We start from the raw sequence: 15133 nt of genomic DNA, 5'->3' as shown, positions 1-15133 counted from the left end.
GTGTAGGGCTGAAACGATTATTCGAATAACTCGATTAAATCGAGTCAAAAAATTCATCGATGCAGTTTCCCTGCATCGAGGAATCGTTTACATCACGTGATCACGGAGCGGGAGTGAAATTAAGCGTCTCACTCACCGCTTCCGTGTCCTCCGGAGGCCAGAGAGGCAGGACTGAGCCGGCCGGCACAGCGGAGGGAGGAGGGAGGAGGGAGGAGGGGGGAGGAGGGAGTCTCTCCCTCCCCACTGTGCGCGGCTGCCGCTGAAGACCAATGAGGACAGAGTAGAAGGAGGAGGGGAGGGACTGTGGCCACTGCGCCACCAATGAATGTGCCGGCCATATCCCACAGGGTCCCCCTCCTCCCCCCCATCATTGGTGGCAGTGTCAGTTCCGATCGGAGCCCCAGCAGTGTAATGCTGGGGCTCCGATCGGTTACCATGGCAGCCAGGAGTCACGCTACTGAAGTCCTGGCTGCCATGGTATGTTAGTGAGCAGAGAGCAGCGCATTATACTCACGTGCGCTGTGGCCGGCGGTCGCTCCTTCTCATAGGTCTGTGCGGCGCATTGCTAATGCTTACAGCTTACCTGGCTGCCATGGTAACCGATCGGAGCCCCAGCATTACACTGCTGGGGCTCCGATCGGAACTGACACTGCCACCAATGATGGGGGGGGGGGGGGAGGGGGACCCTGTGGCCACTGCCACCAATGATTAATACTGGGGAGGGGGGGGGGGGCTGCGTTACCAGAGGGGGCAGGCAGATCAGAGGCTGGGGGGAGGGGGGCAGGCAGATCAGAGGCTGGGGGGAGGGGGGGAGGCAGATCAGAGGCTGGGGGAGGGGGGGGAGACAGATCAGAGGCTGGGGGCAAGCAGATGGGGAGAGAGTGGTTAATGGAGGCTGCAGGCACCACCTTGGCATGTATAAAGTTATTGGTTTAGAGAGGGGTTAATGAAGGCACCTCCAAGGTGCTTTCATTAACCTCTTCAAACCAATAACTTTATACATGCCTAATGCCAAGGTGCTTCCATTAACCCCTTCAAACCCAATGGGCATGTATAAAGTTATTGGTTTGGAGGGGTTAATGGAAGCACCTTGGCATTAGGCATGTATAAAGTTATTAACCCCTTCAAACCAATAACTTTATACATGCCTAATTACGTACGTTATTTTAAGTAGCTTTTTCTTATTAGATTACTCGATGAATCGAGAAATATAATCGATAGAATACTCGATTACAAAAATATTCGTTTACTGCAGCCCTACTGCTGTGCAATAGCTTTATCAGCATGTCTTTATATACGCTGTCCATTTTAGTGATATTTAAAAACTGGTTAACCGCCTGAATAAATGTCGCTAAAATACACTTTATTAAATGGTCAACTTAAAAAATAAATGTGGGAGTTCACAAAGTCCTTATCAGGCTGGGCATCAAATACATGAGGGCACAAAATGAAAATATACCTCGCGTTCCCCCACTGCCTTTCTACCACTAGAGGAGTATGACAATGTGCTATAATCTCATTCAATGCACAATTTATAGTCGTACTCATATAGACAGACTTAAAGCCCTGCACTGTGCCTCATGCTATGGGAATAATTCCTTTGTTGCAGAGCTATGTTCTAAAGGGCGACTCATATACCAAGTTGCCTACATCTGGTAACCTCAATCAGTAGCTTAGTAATATATTGGTGTCTGCATATGCCATCATTTAACAATCTAAAGCTGTATGCAGTACGCTCAAGTGCCCTAGTCAATTGAGCGACGCCCAGTCGGCTACATAAATCGTTCTACTGTATATTAGCCCGAAACGCTTCTTATGCCGATAAACATCAGCCTTTCATCGGGAGCTATAGTTTAAGACACAGACACATAGATTGTAGTAGCTGCCTGCCACTGAGGGCGTGCGTGCAGCTTGAGTAGCCTCCGGTTAAAGAAACATTACCAATTTGTAAGGTATACTAGAGATTTCAAGGAAGGGAAGATTTTTTATTTCACTAGATCCCAGGATGTAATTTCAACCCTATTTACTTGGGTCAAAGACATTAATTTGTTCATTAGAAAATAAAATGGCGCAAATTTTTCCTAACACATGACAAAGAACAATGTCAGAAGTTGGGCATCGAGCAAGATGAACCCGCAGAATGTTAGGCTGTTGGCCGATCTTTTGGAAGAGGTACAAAGGGACAGAGGTACAGGACCCTTTATGGAATACAAAGGAATCCCCCCCCTTAGTGAATACTCGCCTCTCAACGCTTTTTTGACGGTTACAACAGACAGACTCAGATCACTGCAGATACTTAACTACAATACACCAAACCTTGCTACCGAGGAAGTGGATTCTTTAGAGATATTACAAAGGGACAAGACAATAGTAATAAAACCCTCTGATAAAGGGGGCAATGTGGTGGTCCTAGACAATGAGCTGTATATTGCATTTTAAATGACAACGCATGCTATGAAAGATTAGACTCCAACCCCACAGGGGTTTAAACAGGAGCTGGCTGGGATCCTCGAGGAGGCTTATAGGCAACAGCTTATTAGTAAAGCAGTATCCTGTATTACCAGCTTTCTATAGCCTGCCGAAGATTCACAAGGGGGTAAATCCATTGAAAAGGTAGGCCTATAGTATCGGGGGTTGGAAGTCTTACCGAGAAAATTAGCATGTATGTAGGTATATAAAATACTAAGTCCGTTTGTAACCAGTCTGCTGTCCTTTGTTAGAGATTCTATGGAGATCCTGAGATGCCTCAATGATGTCTATTATGATGAGGGGACCCTCCTAGCCAGTTTGGATGTGGAGGCTTTGTACAGCTCTATCCCCCATGATAGGGCATGTGAGGCTGTCGGAGCCTTCCTGGCTGAGAGTGGATCACACCTCTCCCTACATAATGGATTTGTGGTGAGACTTTTGTGGTTCATTTTGAGCCACAATATATTCTTTTTTGACCGTAGGATTTACCACCAGCTCAGGGGGGTGGTAATGGGGAGCCCCTGTGCCCCTACCTTTGCCAATCTCTACCTGGGCTGGTGGGAAAGAGAGGTGGTCTTTAGTGAGAAGATGGAACAATGAACCTCATCCATCATATTATGGATGAGGTTCATTGATGATATCTTCATCCTCTGAAAGGCCACTAAGACTGGATTCGAGGAATTTGTCTCCTCGCTTAATGGTAACAATCTGGTTCTATACTTTACCAGTGAGATCAATGAGACCTTTCTGGATATCTCTGTGAGCATTGACCAGTCCTGCAAAATAACAACTAGGATGTTCAGGAAGCCGGAAGCGAAGAATACCTTGCTTAGATGGGAAAGTGGTCACCCTAGTACACTAAAGCAAGGTATCCCCAAAGGTCAATACCTTAGGGCCCGGTGCAACAGTTCCAAGTGGATCGATTTGAAGATGGCAGCCAATGACCTCCAAAGGAGGATTACACAGAGAGGGTACCCAAAATCGACCCTAAGAAAAGCGTACCAGCATGCGGCTGCATGTGATAGAGAGAGTTTGTTGCACCCCAAGACCTTAAGACAATTATGATACTAAAGTGCGGATCATCGGCACTCACGACTGGGCACACAAAGAGGTGCGGGAAATCTTGAGGGACTATTGGGGGATTCTGAAGTCTGATCCAGACATTGGACATCTAGTTGGTGATTATCCGTCAATTATATATCGTCGAAGATGTAACATTAGTGATAAATTGGTACATAGTGCCTTCACCACTCCCACGAGTGAAACTTGGCTAGCAAGGAAACTGACCGGCACCTTTAAGTGTGGAGGGTTCGTTGCTTGTAAAGCAATTCAAAATGGCAATAAAGCGGTAAGTGCAACTACCGGAAGGAGCTATGATATTAGATTGTTTATCAACTGTAAGACTGTGGGGGTGGTGTATGTGGCTACTTGCGTCTGTAATAAACAATTTGTAGGAAAAACAAAGAGGGAGTTCAGGAGGCGAATAGGGAAACATCTCCTGGATATTGCCAAGCAGGCGGATACTCCAATTGCGCAACATATATTGATGCACCACCCTGGCATGAGCAACTGTATACAATTCCAAGGGATGAAACACATTAGAACTCCTCCAAGGGGGGGAGATATCAATAATCTATTGTTACGCAAGGAGGCCCAGTGGACATTTTTATATTACAAAGAGTCAAACTGCTGGGGCTCAGTGACTTAAAGGGAACCTGTCACCTGGAAAAGACAATTGACACTAATCACAGTACCTAAAGTATCTCTCATAGTGTGCCCAAAGATGTATTCATATCTTCTTTCTGCGTTGTGCTGTCTCATAAAATCGACTTATAAAACTGTGTCTGGCACCTTTTTGAAGTCGTGCTGAAGTCACTGGGGCAGCGGCCTCCTTGACTCAACCGTCGGATAAGCCCGTCCCTATGCCGCTCCTCTGCATATTGATGGACATTTTTCCCTGTAGCCGGAATCGCGCTCTTCTCGCGCATGCGTCGTGCGTGTCCTGACACAGCATGATCCCGGCTACGGCTCCCTCCTTCCCTGGCATCTTCTTGTTCACTGCGCCTGCGCCGTTCCTATACAGCGCGCTCGCGCCCATCGCTTCTCCCCTGCGGCGTGAGCGCGATCACTGTCTGCTTGCACTGCAGCGTAGGCGCAGTGAACATGTATATAAACAATATTGATAAGCAGGAACTGACTGGGCCCCAGAGCAAATTTTTGTGCAGGGCCCCTCCCCAACTTAATGGACGTACTCATACACGCACTTACCACATACATGGACGCACTCATACACGCACTCTCCACATACATGGACGCACTCATACACGCACTTACCACATACATAGACGCACTCATACACGCACTCTCCACATACATGGACGCACTCATACACGCACTCACCACATACATGGACGCAGTCATACACACACTCACCACATACATGGAAGCACTCATACACGCACTCCCCACATACATGGACACACTCATACACGCACTCACCACATACATGGAGGCACTCACGTACGCACTCACCACATACTGTATATGGACATATATACTATATATATATATATATATACACACACACACATGTACATACAAGTAGTTATACACCTATTTCTACACACAGACACTTACCTTTCCTGTAGACAGCTGATGTCTGGTCCTCACAGGCAGCCTGGAGAAGTAGGTTCCATCACCCCTCTGTGCATCCAGGGACAGCAGTGGAGGGGTTAATCAGTAACCTACTATGGGGGTCAGAGAACAGGACACATGGGGGGGGGGGCATTCTAGAGCTCTGAGTGCTGGAGCAGCCAGCCTGCTCTACAGTGGCTTCACACTGGTGGGTGGGGCTTGATCCCATGAAGTTCTGCTATTGGCTGGAAGCTGATGCCATAGTAAGCTGCCAGCCAATAGAAAACAGAAAGCAGTGCTGGTAAGTGGTGTGCAGTACTGCGGATCCCAGCCTGAGAGCGGCCATAGGAGGAGGAGGAGGAGACGCCATGATACTGTGTCTGCTCCTCACTGAGTGCGGACCTTCAGCGGGAGGAGCTCCAGCGCTGCTGCTGTAAGTGGCATCTGCTTCTATAAAGTGCAGGAGCTGTGAGCAGGGGCGGCCCTAGATCTAATGAAAACATCCAGTACTGCTCTGGGGCCCCTTCTGAGCTCGGGCCCCGAAGCAGTCGCTTCCCTGATAGCTACGCCACTGAGCAAAGGAATTATTCCCATAGCATGGGGACACAGTGCAGGGCTTTAAGTCTGCAAATGCGTTGGATGAGATTATAGCACATTGTCATACTCCTCTAGTTGTAGAAAGGCAGTGTGGGAACGCGAGGTATATTTTCTTATTGCGCCCTCATGTCTTTGATGCCTGATAAGGACTTTGTGAACTTCCACGTTTATTTTTTAAGTTGACCATTTAATAAAGGTGTATTTTAGCGACATTTATTCAGGCGGTTAACCAGATTTCATTGTTCTAAATTCACATATTAAGTATTGTTGCACAGTGATATCTAAAACTGCCTGCTTTCTCGTAGTTATAGTGCGGTTCATGTGAATAGTCATGCAGTTCTGCTCCTCTCCTGGCTTGAGCGACCTCCTTTAAGTCCAAATATATGCTATATTTTTCCGCCTATAAGACGCAGCTTTGTTTATAAATAAAGTAAAAATAATTATTTGTATAAATTATTCCAATTTTTTAATTATCAAGTCCTCGTATTCAATGTAGTACTCCAGCCAAAAGTAATAGACAAATAACCCTAACACTCTCAATACATCAATTAAACCATCCCCCATCTTATTAACCCTTTTAGTATAAAATATAGTTAACTTTGCCTGATCACATTGTGAACAGAAAAATTAAACGATTCATCTCATTCTTAAATACACCTACCATATCTGTTCTATTTTCATCCATGCTCATCACTGTTCCCTAAACATATAAAAACTAGTTCAAGTGTCCCCGTTCCATTATACTGCTCATAACTGAAGCCCTACCACATCTACCAAGCAAATTTGTACACAAAAACACAGAACAAAAACATTGCGCACAAGTGAGGTGTGCAGGCCAACTCTCTATCAATAAGAATCAGCATACCCTACAAGGGTAATGTTTTTTACAATGAGACATACAAGTTCTCTATCCAGAAGGTTGATTGAAAATATATTTCATTCACAATCAGTCGTCAAAGTTCTAACAAACAGTATAATGCGACACAGTGCATTCTGAAAGACTATACAATAAATACTACACATAGACTTCTAGTACAATGTACAGCACAGGCCCAGATCATGTACTATACACTATGCACAGTATCACACATCAATCAGCAAGGGTCAGTTAAGTGGGAAGGGGTGACAGGGAAGTGAGCAGAGGGACGGGAGTCACAGGCCCGAAGCTTTATTGAAAGACAGACACATCGAGGGGAGAGGAGGGAAGGAGACGGGGTTTAATCCTTTTCATGGTCGACTGTCCATGATGAACTAGTCCCTGAGCAGGCTGAAAACCAGCCTGTGGCAGTCCTGGACAGACATCTAGAGATGGCCTTGCGGTTCACCCGGTGGTAGTTTTGCGGCGAACTTTGCGTGTCAGCGATTTGCCGAACATGCGAACATATGGAGAAATTTGCGCCCACCATATTCTTTTACATTGTGAAGAACTTTGACCCATGACACATCCATCAGGTGGTACAGGACAGCCAATTGAGACGCTTCAGCACATGGACATACCCCCTACCTTTTAAATATACCCGATCTGGCCGCCATTTTACATTCAGTCTTTTGCCAGTGTAGGGAGAGGTTGCTGTGTGGGGCAGGGACAGGCTGTTAGGGACACCAAACGCTAGCTAATAGGGCCGCAAGAGTCATTTTAAGCACTAGTATAGGTGAGCTATCGATAGGTGTGATACACAGAGGGGTGCGATATACTTATAAGATAATTGCGGAATGCACATTGCCTGTGTCCGTGCTTTGCGGATCCGCAAAACACTTACGGACGTGTGAATGGACCCTCATAGTAAAATTATTAAAGGTTACGTTTTATCTTCATGTATATTCTAATGGATTGCCTTCCTTGTACAATGTTATAATATACTTTCTATGTTAGACAGTATATTATAGTGCATTTGTATTGTGCGGCAGTTGTGTGCGGTTCTGCTGCGATACTACAGGTATATAGAGGGACAAGCGCTATTGGAACAAATCATTTCTACTGGTGTGATATACCAGTCCCCCCCCCCCAAAAAAAACATTGAAGCGGGGTGTTATATACCAATATACTTTCTTTATAGTGCATTTGGGTACTGCATAGTGCATTTGCGCATGCGCTTACGCGAAAATGATATTGCCAATATTTCGCATTGAAAAAAAATATGAATGGAGATCGCAAATTCGAATAATACATCTGGTATGTCACTGTCCATGTTGTGGGACTATTTGTGCACTTCTAGTAATTATTTCTTGGCTGCAAATATGAGCTGAAGGTTTTTCAGGTTCGCCTGCCATTAAAATGAATGGGACCCGCCGCAAACTTGCGGTTTGTGAACATTTGATCGCGTTCGCGCACCGTCCCGGCAGATGTTCGTCCATCACTACAGACATCCTCTCCCAGTTCATCACCAAGTGTTTCCTGGCAAGCCACACAGCATCCTTAAAACAGTTCTTAAGGCAAAAGGCCTCCTGGATAGCCAAACAGTGTAGCTCCCATGGAGGAGTCCTCAAAGCACAGTGGTGCCCCCATTGTCTGATAGGTGCAGGTCCCACCTCAGGCACTGGCTCGGCTTTTTCTGTTGGTCCTATCACAATAAGTGGGAGTTCACCACACCAGTCTGTAAAGGAACACCAGCTAGAGGGACTCAAGCCCATAGAAACCAAAGGCTATCCACAAACTAATTTGTGCAAAAGACTCAACAGGGTATTCCCATCTCTGACAATGTGGGCATATCTCTAGTGGCCTCCACCAAACCTTGTAGATGTGGGCCTGTTCACAGAGATTACCGGCAGTCTTCCTGGGACAATCCTTGGACTTGTGCCCTGCCACATGACAATTCCTGTAGATAGCCTCCGTGCAGTCCTTCATAATGTGACCCTTCTTGCTGCATTTACTTCAAATCTGCGACATGTTGGGATAAAAGATGAGCCCTGAAGGAAAATGACTATGGCAGGTGATGACAGACCACTTGCCGCTTCCGTAACCATTTCCATTGAAGATGTGGGTGAGATCACACTATGGTGGAAAAATACTTCAGACAGGTAAGGGCGGGTTATCATCAGCTTAAGGAATTCTGTTATAACAGACGGAAATCAACAGAACAGTTGTATGTGCTCATAGAAATATATTAGGACGGAGCAAAATGGAATGAATTCCTTTAGAACGGAAGACTATAACAGAATTCCTAACGCTGATGAGAACCCGCCATAAGAGTGTCTTTTCCCAGCATGTGTAAATTGCACACAAAAACAGTCACTCTGCTTTCCTTTTATTGGACTGGGCCATTACCCATAAAGTAAGAATACAGTTTCACATCCTTAGGCCTCTTTCACACGACCGAATGGCTTTTTCAGTGTTTTGCGGTCCGTTTTTCATGGATCCGTTGTTAAATTTTTTAGTTTCCGTTGTGTTTCCGTTTCTGTTCCGTTTTTTCGTTCCGTTTTTCCATATGGCATATACAGTTTACAGTTTAATTACATAGAATTTTTTTTTCAATAGATGGTCCCGCAAAAACGGAATAGATACGGAAGACCTATGGATGCATTTCTGTATGTGTTTCGGTTTTTTTTGCGGACCCATTGACTTGAATGGAGCCACGGAACGTGATTTGAGGGCAATATTAGGACATGTTTTATCTTTCAACGGAACGGAAAAAAATGGAAATACGGAAATGGAATGCATACGGCGTACATTTCATTTTTATTGTGGAACCATTGAAATAAATGGTTCCGTATACGGAATGCAAAAAACGGCCTGTAAACGAAAAAAAATAAACGGTTGTATGAAAGAGGCCTTAACGATCTCCCTGTATGATCTTATGAGTGCGGAACAATAGCCCCGCGGGCGGCCCGACGTGCACAGCATCATTGTAATCTATGATGCTGTGTACTCCCGTGCTCACGATCAATGCCGCTCCGGGACATATGGCCCGCTCGCGGACTGTATGTCTCGGAGGGCATACGGTCGTGTGCAAGAGCCCTTAAAGGGAGTGATAGATTTTTGATATGTAGCTTACAAACATAAAGAAGGTGATAATGTGTATGGGTTTGATTGGATAGGTTTTAAAATGTGGTTTTGGATAGGGTTAGTAATTTAGTTTAAATATGTAATAAGAGAAGCTTAAATTGGAAGGGTTAATATAAAAAGGGGTGTGTCTTAGTCTTAAATACCATATTTTTTTACCTGGTGGATCCAGGGGCGCAGTAGGGGGCGGTGGCGGCGGGGGGCACAGGGAGATGAACGCTTCCATTGTGGAAGCGCTCATCTCCATAGTCATCTGTATGGCCATCCTCAGGACAGCGATACAGATGGCTGTGCTGAGGCAGGGGAGGGAGAGGCGTGTCCCTTTCCCTTCCTCTGATAGGCTGCAGGCACTGACGTCATCGCGCCACCTGAGCCGTACAGCGCTGGACACAGGCCGGAAGAGGCCTGCATCGCATCGCTGACACTGAGGTAAGTATAAGTGTTTTTTTTTTGTTTGTTTTTTTAATATATGCAATACTTTTACTGGCACATTGGGGGGCTGTTATTACTGGCACATGATGGGGGGCTGTTATTACTGGCACATTGGGGAGATGTTATTACTGGCACATGAGGGGGGCTGTTATTACTGGCACATTGGGGGGCTGTTATTACTGGCACATGATGGGGGGCTGTTATTACTGGCACATAATGGAGGGCTGTTATTACTGGCACGGTGGGGGGGTTGTTATTACTGGCACAATGGGGGGGCTGTTATTACTGGCACATTGGGGGGGCTGTTTTTACTGGTACATTGGGGGGGCTCATATTACTGGCACATGATGGGGGGCCGTTATTACTGGCACATCATTGGGGGGATTGCTCTTGTTACTGGCGCATTATTGGGGGCATTATAGGGGCATCTACTGAGGCCACAAAGAAGGGGTATTTTATATGGGGGCTCTGTACAGTAGAATTTTATACTGGGACACATTATGGTGGGCACTATGGGAAGGGGGGAGAGGAGTACTATGGGGTCATCTACGGGGGCACTAAGAAGGGGTATTTTAGACTTGCAAATTAAGGGGGACACTGAGGGCATCTACTGGGGCATTTTATACTGGTACATTATGGGGGGCACTAGAAGGAATGGGGGAGAGGAGCACTATGGGGGTACTGTATAGGGGTATTTTATACTGGCACATTATGGGGGCACTATGGGGACATTAGCTCAACTGGGGGCATTACAAGGGGGTATTTTTTGCACTGTCACATTATAAGGATAATTATTTCTACTGGGTGGGCATTATGGTGGGCTTTATTACTCCCCTATGGTATGACCCTCTAGTAGCAGCACCGGCCTCTCCCTGCTCTGCTATCACTCTGCCCCTTCTCCAAATCCTTATTATGAAATCTTTCTCATTAGGATAAAACACAACATCAGCTTCACCGAGCCCCGGCCAAAGTGTGGAAGTGGTGTCCGAGATCCCCAAGGGTCAAGCCAAGTAATTGTAAGTTTTCATGTGAAATATGTTTGTTATACACATATAGCCTACACTGTGCCACACAATATACAGTATACCGCTACACTGTGCCCCACAATATACAGTATACCTCTACACTGTGCCACACAATGTACAGTATACGACTACACTGTGCCACACAATATACAGTATACCTCTACACTGTGCCACACAATATACAGTATACCTCTACACTGTGCCACACAATATACAGTATACCTCTACACTGTGCCACACAATATACAGTATACCGCTACACTGTGCCACACAATATACAGTATACCTCTACAATGTGCCACACAATATACAGTATACCGCTACACTGTGCCCCACCAATATACAGTATACCTCTACACTGTGCCACACAATATACAGTATACCTCTACACTGTGCCACACAATATACAGTATACCTCTACACTGTGCCACACAATATACAGTATACCGCTACACTGTGCCACACAATATACAGTATACCGCTACACTGTGTAGTCTGTTCTATAAGCACCATTGTTTTGTGGTGGCGGACAGAAAATAATCTGGAAGTGCCCCTCCAGAGACCAGGCTCTGGATCCGCCACTGGACACAGCTCGCAGTCGGTCTCTTACAGCAGGCCGGCCCGAGGTTGTGTGAAAAACTATTTGTTACAAAAATTGTTTTCCTCTTTGTGTATGTTTAGGTGAACCGTGGGGGGGCGCCACGCCACAAGATTAGCTCACACAGGGCGCCTGAACACCTAAGGCCAGCCCTGGCAATAGCCTCGGTCCTAAGTTCCTATAGCCTGTGGCAGGACTCCAACATAGTGCATTTCCCATAGACTCCAATCCTTATGCATTGGAGTCTATGAGACAAGCAATCTGATGATTGCTTATTAAAGTTCCTAGGGGGAACTATAAAAAGTGGGGGGGGGAAAGTTTTTACAAATATTTCAAAAATAAAATATGTACAAATTCAAATCACCCTATCCCCTTTCCCAAAATTTTAATGAAAATACATAAACAATAAAAAAATAAACATCATGGGCATCGCTGTGAGCGAAAACGCCCGTACTATTTAAAATATATATGTATAGTATAGCCCATGTGGTAAATGACAAAACTGAAAAACTAAGTAAAAGTGGTCGATTCGCTGTTTTTTGGTCTCTTCACCTCCCACAACATTTTTTATAAAAAGTGATTAAAAAGTCATACACACCCCAAAATGGAATTAATGAAAAGTATAGATCACCCCGCAAAAAATGAGCCCTCAAAGCGCTCTGTATAAATAAAAATAAAAGTTATGGGGTCAGAATATGATGATACAAAGAAAAAATTTGTTTTTGCAAATTATATATTTTTTTTTCAGTATTGAAATACAACAAAATCTACACATGCCCAGTGGATTAAATAAGTATTGAACATGTCACCAATTTTATTTATATATTTGTAAAGGAGCTATTGACATGAAATTCTCAATAGATGTTGGTAACATTTAGGCCTCTTTCACACGGGCGTCAGTTTTTTTGCCCGGATAAGAGGCGGGTGCGATGCGGGAAAATGCGCGATTTTTCCACGCGAGTGCAAAACATTGTAATGCGTTTTGCACTTGCGTGAGAAAAATCGCGCATGTTTGGTACCCAAACCCTAACTTCTTCACAGAAGTTCGGGTTTGGGATCAGTGTTCTGTAGATTGTATTAATTTCCCTTATAACATGGTTATAAGGGAAAATAATAGCATTCTGAATACAGAATGCATAGTAAACTAGCGCTGGAGGGGTTAAAAAAATAATAATAATAATTTAACTCACCTTAGTCCACTTGATAGCGAAGCCCGGCATCTCCTTGTGTCTCCTTTGTTGAATAGGACCTGTGATGAGCATTAAATACAGGTAAAGGACCTTTGATGACGTCACTCCGGTCATCACATGGTACGTCACATGATCTTTTACCATGGTGAATCACCATGGTAAAAGACCATGTGATGACCGGAGTGACGTCATCAAAGGTCCTTTACCTGTATTTAATGCTCACCACAGGTCCTATTCAGCAAAGGAGACACAAGGAGATGCCGGGCTTCGCGATCAAGTGGACTAAGATGAGTTAAATGATTTATTTATTTATTTTAACCCCTCCAGCGCTAGTTTACTATGCATTCTGTATTCAGAATGCTATTATCTTCCCTTATAACCATGTTATAAGGGAAAATAATAATTATCGGGTCTCCATCCCGATCGTCTCCTAGCAACCGTGCGTGAAAATCGCACCGCATCTGCACTTGCTTGCGGATGCTATGCGATTTTCACGCACCCCATTCACTTCTATGGGGCCTGCGTCGCGTGAAAATTGCAGAATATAGAGCATGCTGCGATTTTGACTCAACGCACAAGTGATGCGTGAAAATCACAGCTCATGTGCACAGCCCCTATAGAAATGAATGGGTCAGGATTCAGTGCGGGTGCAATACGTTCACCGCACGCATCGTACCCGCACGGAAAACTCGCCCGTGTGAAAGGGGCCTTAGTGTTGTTCGAGCACCGTAGTGCTCAGGTGCTTGGGGGCTCTGGCCGACCGAGCACCCGAGTATAATGGAAGTCAATGGGAGAACCAGAGTCTTAAACCAGGTACCCCCTGCTCTGAAGAGGGGAGGGTGCCTGGGTCATAAGAAAATGTCAGAAATTGTTGGGAACACCACCGAATTGGTTCTGTAACAGCATGGGGAGGATGTATGGATGCATCTTAGACTCGCTGGTCGCTGCTGTGAACTATGTTGTCCAAATAGTACGGCACTTTTACATAATGAAAATAATACGCACAAAAGCAAGGGGAAAAAAAATCAATTTTAGAGGAAAAATTTATAGAAAACATTCTTTCCTGAATATTTACTTGTTAAAAAAAGTGCAAGTACTGCCAAAAATTACAAGGAAGAGGCACTCCGATACAACCTGTATATTACATAAAAAAGGGCCTAATTCACATTGAGTTGCAGTCCTGCAGGTGAGCGGACCCTGTAAAAGATTTGAGTTGCGGACCTGCAGGTTAGCGGACCCTGTAAGAAATTAGATGTGAGGGCCTGCTGGTGAGCTGACCCTCTAAAAAATTTAATGTGAGGGTCTGCTGGTGAGCGGACCCTCTTAAAAATTATAATCGAAGGCGATATATGCGAGGGCATTATATGTGACGAATAAGCAATGCATGTTGATATGACGGAAGAGTAGCAGGAGGATGAAAAAAGGAAGATTCAACCATATACCCTTGTTTGTGGTGGAAGGGGTGCATTGGAATACAGTCTATTAACTACATTAAAAACAACACCTTTATGTTCATCAGCACTAGAGTTGAGCGAACACCTGGATGTTCGGGTTTCAGAAGTTCGGCCGAACTTCCCGGAAATGTTCGGGTTCGGGATCCGAACTCGACCCGAACTCGACCCGAACCCGAACCCGAACCCCATTGAAGTCAATGGGGACCCAAACTTTTTGGCACTAAAAAGGCTGTAAAATAGCCCAGGAAAGGGCTAGAGGGCTGCAAAAGGCAGCAAAATGTAGGTAAATCCCCTGCAAACAAATGTGGATAGGGAAATGAATTAAAATAAAAATTAACCAATATCAATTGGAGAGAGGTCTCATGGCAGAGAATCAGGCTTGATGTCACCCACTACTGGAACAGGCCACTGTCAGATATTTAGGCCCCGGCACCCAGACAGAGGAGAGAGGTCCCATAACAGAGATTCAGGCTTCATGTCATAGCAGAGAATCAGGCTTCACGTCACCCAACACTGGAACAGGCCATTGTCAGATATTTAGGCCCCGGCACCCAGACAAAGGAGAGAGGTCCCATAGCAGAGAATCAGGCTTCATGTCATAGCAGAGAATCAGGCTTCATATCATAGCAGAGAATCAGGCTTCACGTCATCCACCACTGGAACAGGCCATTGTCAGATATTTAGGCCCCGGCACCCAGACAAAGGAGAGAGGTCCCATAGCAGAGAATCAGGCT

At 45.2% G+C, this 15133-nt stretch overlaps 1 protein-coding gene across 2 annotated transcripts in view; it reads left to right on the top strand.

Annotated features, from left to right (window-relative positions):
- Nucleotides 1-15133, top strand: part of LOC122942418 (killer cell lectin-like receptor subfamily B member 1B allele B) — a 104930-nt gene that overhangs the window by 55700 nt on the left and 34097 nt on the right. The gene's annotated exons all lie outside the window — the stretch shown is intronic.

This window comes from Bufo gargarizans, chromosome 6 (assembly GCF_014858855.1).
Source record: "Bufo gargarizans isolate SCDJY-AF-19 chromosome 6, ASM1485885v1, whole genome shotgun sequence".
Classification (NCBI taxonomy): domain Eukaryota; kingdom Metazoa; phylum Chordata; class Amphibia; order Anura; family Bufonidae; genus Bufo; species Bufo gargarizans.
This window is presented reverse-complemented; position numbering and strand designations above follow the sequence as displayed.